This window comes from Muscardinus avellanarius (assembly GCF_963383645.1).
Source record: "Muscardinus avellanarius genome assembly, chromosome: 1".
NCBI classification, from domain to species: Eukaryota; Metazoa; Chordata; class Mammalia; order Rodentia; family Gliridae; genus Muscardinus; species Muscardinus avellanarius.
Genome location: NC_137786.1, coordinates 110,220,143 through 110,226,705, shown reverse-complemented (window position 1 = coordinate 110,226,705; position 6,563 = coordinate 110,220,143). Strand labels below are relative to the sequence as shown.

The following is a 6,563-nucleotide window of genomic DNA, read 5'->3' as shown; positions in this document are numbered from 1 at the left end:
GGAGACAAGTGGTTCCTGGTGCAGACTGCAGGGTAGGCTGCATGGCTCAAATCTCAGCACTATCACACATGGCCCTAACGATGACTCCATCTCTGTCTTCATTTTGTCTTTGGTAAAATGGGTAAATGAAAGCCAGCTGTGGTGATGCTCTCCTGTAATCCCAGTACATGGGAGGCTGAGATAGGAGGATCACAAGTCCAAGGACAGCCTCAGCAAGCAGTGAGACAGACTCTCATTAACTTGGGGAGACCCTGATTCAAAATACAAAGTAAGCTCAGCCGGGCAAGGTGGCGCACGCTTGTAATTCCTGCGCTTGGGAGGCTGAGACAGGAGGATCTCACAGGTTCGAAGCCAGCCTCAGCTACTCAGTGAGGCTCTCAGCAACTTAGTGAGACCCTATTTCCAAATAAAATAGAAAATAGGTGTGGGAGTGTAGCCTGGAGGTAGAAAAGCCCCTGGGTTCCACCCCAGTACCACCAATATATATATATACAAAGTAAGCTCTCCCGCGTTTTGGCTCAGTGGATGCCAGACTTCAAGATGGCGTCAGTCGTACCAATGAAAGAGAAGAAACTCATAGATGTCACACTAGGGTTGCTGCCAAGCTGGATATTGATGCGGGATTTTACGCCTTCAGGCATTGCTGGAGCATTTCAGAGAGCTTACCACTGGTATTACAACAAGTACATCAATGTGCAGAAAGGGCTCATCGCTGGACTTAACGTGGTGCTGGCAGCTTGCGTGCTTTCGGATGCTGCTTGTCTTACGAGGAACTCAAGCATGAGTGGCACCGCAGTACCACTGAGGAGGGACAGTGTGGAGGGCACGCTGTGCTCCTGATCTCACACTTGCCCAGCTTCCTTCCATGTGTGAAGACCTCAAGTCATGGCAGAATCCTTTCATATCCTGAGAATTAAAACCCAATAAAAGGTGACTGGTATATATATATATGTAAAAAGGTTTGGGGTGGAGGTGTAGCTTGGAGGTTGAATGCTCCAGGGTTCCATCCCCAGTATCACACACACACAAAAGAGATACATAATATTGTCCCCAAGAAGATGTTACAAAAAGTAGGGTTCCAGCTGGTGTGGTGGTGCATGTTTGTAATCCCAGCATTTTGGGAGGCTGAGACAGGAGGATTGCAGTTCAGATAGCCTCAGCTACTTAGTGAGGCCCTTTGCAACTCAGTGAGACCCTGCTTCAAACTAAAGAATAAAAAATAGGGCTGGGGGTGTAGCTCAAAGGTAGAATGCCCCTGGATTCCAGCCCCAGTACCGCAAAAAAAGAAAAGTAGGTTTCCTATGCATGCAAGCATGATTACTAGGACCCATTATTTTTCTTTCTTTCTTTCTTTCTTTCTTTCTTTCTTTCTTTCTTTCTTTCTTTCTTTCTTTCTTTCTTTCTTTCTTTTTTTGGTGGTACTGGGGTTCCTGGAAGCCCTTCTATCTCCGGGCTACACTCCCAGACCTATTTTTACATTTTTATTTGGAAACAGGGTCTCCTAAGCCAGTGCCGCGCAGCTGGCTTCGAACCTGCGCGATCCTCCTCTCTCTGCCTCCCAAGTACGGGGATTACGAGCGTGCGCCACCATGCCCGGCTTCAGGACCCATTATTTCTTCATTACACTTGATAGAATTGTTCCTGAAAAAGGAATTATGTAAAAAGTTGGGAAATGTTAAGCTCCTGGAAGGCTGGAACTGTGGCTGCAGACCTTGGCCTTATATCTCAAGTGCCTAGCACACAGTAGGGCCCCCAGATAGTTCCACCCCACCTGGCCTCGGGTCTACCTCACCAGCAACTCCTCTCTCCAGCACCTAGGCTGTGGCTAAAGTAGGAGGCCAGCCTCTGCCCTCTGCCTACCCCTCACCCTCTCCTGAAGTCCTATCCTCAGTTCACCCAAAGGCTCCTGGGCAAGAAATGAAAGGCCTTCATCTGGGCCTCAGGCTCAGCTGATTGTGGCCTCTGGTGGGTGCAGATCCTGCCTAGGAGGCAGCTTCTTTTTTAAAAAATTTTAATAATAATATTTTTTAAAATAAACTTTTATTGGTGCATTATAGTCATACATCTCAATGAGATAAAAAAAAAACAACTTGTAGAGATATACACACACACATCACCCAATCAGCCCCTACCCATTCCTGAATCCTTTCCCTCCCCCTCCCTCCTACCCATGCTTGGCTTCCTGATTGACTTTGATATGTTTAAGTACATCATATACTTTAAAGAGTTTCCCTTATCCTCCCTCTAATCCCCTCAGATATGTCACGTTCATTGCTCCTCTATAGAGTCCCTTCTTCATCTAGAGTTCCTCCTGTTACCCATTTTTCCCTAATATTTTGCACATAAGAAAAGCATCTGATTTCTTATTTTTTGTGACATTTCACTGTAAATGCCATAATTTTGTTCTCCCTTATGGTTGGGCAAAATTCCATTGTGTACATATCCCATAGTTTTTAAGTCCACTCATATGTTGAAGAACATCTTGACTGGTCCCACAGTTTGGCAATGATGAACTGTGCAGCTATGAACATGGTTGTTCATTCATTAGTTTGGTATTTTGGTTTTCATTCTTTTTGGTAGATACCCAGAGGTGGTATTGCTGGATCATATGGTAAGTTTGTTTTCCTTCTTTTGAGGATCTATACTGTTCTCCAAAGTGGATACACCAACTTGCGATCCCACCAATGATGTACTAAAGCTTCTATTTCTCCACACTTATTCCCACTTACTGAAAGCCAGAAGGTGAGTAACTTTGACAGGATGATCTACTCACAACCAATTTTTAAAAATAGAGGTCACTTGGGTCTGGAAGTCTGCTGAGAAATTAGGTGAGGCAGAGGCAGCTTCTATTGCTTCCTGGCCACACAGTTGGAGAAACCCGCTGACCTTTGCTGTGGAGCAGGCCCCAGTTCCAGGCCTGAAACGCAACAGACTCCGGGCCCGGCCTCGCTGGCTCCAGACCCAGCCTCATCCCAGGGCAGGCTCTGGGCCCAGCCTCGCTGGCTTCAGACCCGGTCTCATCGCGTGGCGGGCTCTGGTCCCTGAGACTGTGGGCAGAATGTTTATAGAGGTTCCCATTTCGCGTGTGCGCGCTCCCCCCCCCCCATATATATATTTCTTTAAGTAGGAGAAAATAGCACGTGTCATTTGCAGAAGCTGGGAGCCCAATTTCCTAGCAGCAATGGATTTTATCTCCCCACAGAAAGTGGAGGCTCACAGCCTCACCATGGAGAGCGAGATCTGCTCTCCAAGCACACCCTGACCCCAGAGCAGCGCAGATGAGTGTGGCAGCCATGAGCTGAGGTCTCCCAGGACACCTGGTGCAGCAAGCCGGCCCAGCCAGCAATATGGGCGGGGCTCCCTCTGACTTGTCTCAGCCATTTTTCCTACATAGTATGCTGTTCAGAATTCCTGCACATGTGCAGCACGAACAGTCTACTTTTGGGGAGATTTCTTCAAAAATTCAAGGTGGATTGGATTGGATCTATCTGCCTCTCCCAAGTACCTGCTACCGCCACTGCCGCCATCTTGGTCTGTCTCCATGAAACTTTTTCTTACATAGTATTTTGTCTAGAGTTCCTGAGCATGTGGGGCTGGAGCAGTCTACTTTTGGGGAGATTTCTTCAAAAGTTCAAGGTAGATTTGGTTGGCTCTGTCTGCCTCTCCTGAATACTGTCTGCTGCCACCGCTGCCTTCTTGGTTTCTCCTAGAGTATGTTAAGTATTCCTGTGCATGTGGCAGGAACAGTCTGCTTTCTGATATCTTCTGGGATAACCCTCCAAAAATCACTTTTCTTGCAGTGGTGGGCACCACGCTGCCATCCTGCCTCTAATTCTGCCATTTCCCACTCTCTCTCCTATATTTCAGATAGGAAGTCATGACTGGAAATGTTTCCGTGTGTTTTCCCAATCACCTATTAAATCAAAATCTGTTGTCCAGGGTTTCTCAGAAGGATGTATGTACTATTCAGCTGCTGCCAACCTACACTGCTCTGGCCTTGGTCGCCGCTGCAGCTGCCACCGCCACCATCTTCCTCCCTCTTCAAAATTTTTAAATAAAACAGTATGTGTCTTTTGCAAGATTTGGGGGCCCAAGTACTTAGTAGCAATGTGTTTTATCTCCCCTCCAAGAGCGGAGGCCCACAGCTTCACCATGGAGAGTAGGTTCTGCTGCTCTGAGCGCACCCAGCCCCAGCGCTGCACAGGTGGAACGCGGTGGCCAGGGGCGCCCTTAGCTCCTGGGACACATAAGTGCTGGCCTATCCGGTTATGTGGGGCTCCATCTGACGCCCCTCAAACATTTTTCTTACATAGTATGTTGTCCAGAGCTCCTGAGCATGTGGGGCAGTCTACTTTCGGGGAGATTTCCTCAAAAGTTTAGGGTGGATTAGAATGAATCTACCTGCCTCTCCCCAATACTGGCCACTGCCACTGCTGCCATCTTGGCCTCCTCCTCTGTAGCATTTTTTTTTTTTTTTACATAGTATGTTGTCCAGAATTCCTGAGCATGTGGGGCAGGAGCAGTCTTTTTTGGGGGGAGATTTCTCCAACAGCTCAAGGTGGGTTGGATTGGATTTATCTACCTCTCCTGAATACTGGCCGCCACCGCCGCCACCGTCTCCACCATCTAGGTCTGTCTCTTCTCTTTTATATTTTAGTTAGGAAGTCATTGGTATAAATGTCTCTATATATTGTCCCAATCAGATACTAAACCAAAATCTGATGTCTGGGGTTTTTCAGAGGAATACCTGTCCTATTTGGCCGTTACCAGCTATTGTCGCTGAGGCCGCCATCGCCACTGCGACCGCGGCCACCGCCATCTTCAGGCAGCTTCTTTTCTCATGTGTCTGTCTGTCTGTCTGTCTGTCTGTCTGTGTCTTTCTCTCTTTGTAGTTCTGGAGGTCATTCCTGGGCACACGCTAAGCACTAAGCCCTCTCCAGCCCTCCTGTCCATTGTTAAATAGGGTTGTCTGTCTCTTTCTACCCTCACTCTCAAATTGAAAGGAACACCACCAACAAAAAAAAGCAAAGTCCATTACAACATGAAAAAAAATTCCCTTTCCTTCTCAAACAAAAGAATGATTTCCTCCCAAAAATCAGCCAGAAAATCACTGGTTAACTTTTAGAAAGATCTTATCTGGACCTTTCCTCCAGGATCTTGCCTTATTGTAGCTCCCGGGGACAATGAGGTCCCAGACTTGGGAGCTGCCTTTTTTTTTTTTTGTACTGGGATCGAACCCACTGGCATTTTACTTCTGAGCTACAACCCTGGCCCTTTTTATTTATTTATTTAATTTTGAAGCAGGGTCAAATTTGCTGGGGCTGGAGGTGAAGTTTAGCGGTAGAGGGCTTGCATAGTATGCTGGTACCATAATTTCCTAGTAACACACACACACACACACACACACACACACACTATAAGCCAGGTGTGGTGGCACATGTTTTTAATTTCAGTACTTCAGAGATTGAGACCGGAGGATCACAGGTTCCCTCAACAACTTAATGAGGCCCTCTGCAACTTAGTTAGACCCTGTTTCAAAATAAAAACTAAAATAGGAATTCAGAGGTGGCATTTCCCACTCCTCTGGGTTTAATCCTCGGTACCATAATTTTTTTTTTCTGAGTCTGGCCTCAAACTTGTGTTCCTCCTTTCTCTACCTCCCAAATACTGGGACTATAGGTGTGTCCACTGCTCCCGCTTTCTTAGAGGGTCTCACCAGACCTCCCAGGCTGCCAGAGAGGGTGAGCTGCATCCAGTCAGTCCTCTCAGACTGCGCGAGCAGCGGCTCTGCCTGGTGCTGGCCTGGCTCACTGAATCGGCTGTTGGAGGGCAGGAGCTGGACCCTACAGCGTGGTTTTCACTCAGATTCCAGGCCATTTTCCAGGTTTACCTGAGCAAAGGTGAACTAGAGACTTCCAGAGCCAGTCCTGCAACTTCCTTGTCTCCTAAGATTCCCCAAGTCCCTCAGGCTGGCAGTCTGCAGCCCCAGTCCCTATCTCCACGGCCTGTCTGGCCTCCCTCCCACACTCCAAGCCTCACACTGACCCTCTCTCACAAGGTCATTTGTTCATTCACTCATTCAGTTGACAAGTGTTTATTGAAGGTTTATCAAGTGCTTTGCACTGAGATAAAGCAGTGAATTGGAATGCAGCTCTGGGTGGGTGGGGAAACAGGACTGGAGGAATGAGAGCCTCAGAGTGGGGCAGTCAGCTGGTCTCACTGTCTCCTCTCTTTCCAACATACAACTTATTTATTTATTTATTTATTTATTTATTTATTTATTTATTATGGTACTGGGGGTGGAACCCAGGGGCCTCTTACCTCTGGGCTATACCCCTAGCTCTTTTTTTTTTTTTTTTTTGGTGGTACTGGGGGTGGAACCCAGGGGCTTTCTACCTCCGGGCTACACTCCCAGCCCTATTTTATACTTTATTTAGAAATAGGGTCTCACTAAGTTGCTAAGAGCCTCACTAAGTAGCTGAGGCTGGCTTCGAACCTGTGTGATCCTCCTGTCTCAGCCTCCCAAGCGCGGGGATTACAAGCGTGCGCCACCACGCCCAGCC

General features: G+C 47.5%; 1 pseudogene across 1 annotated transcript; it reads left to right on the top strand.

Annotated features, from left to right (window-relative positions):
• Positions 1-540: 540 nt before the first annotated feature.
• LOC308275072 (ATP synthase subunit f, mitochondrial-like) lies at positions 541-917 on the top strand (annotated as a pseudogene). The gene has a single exon. The product of its transcript is annotated as an ATP synthase subunit f, mitochondrial-like (transcript).
• Positions 918-6,563: the final 5,646 nt, after the last annotated feature.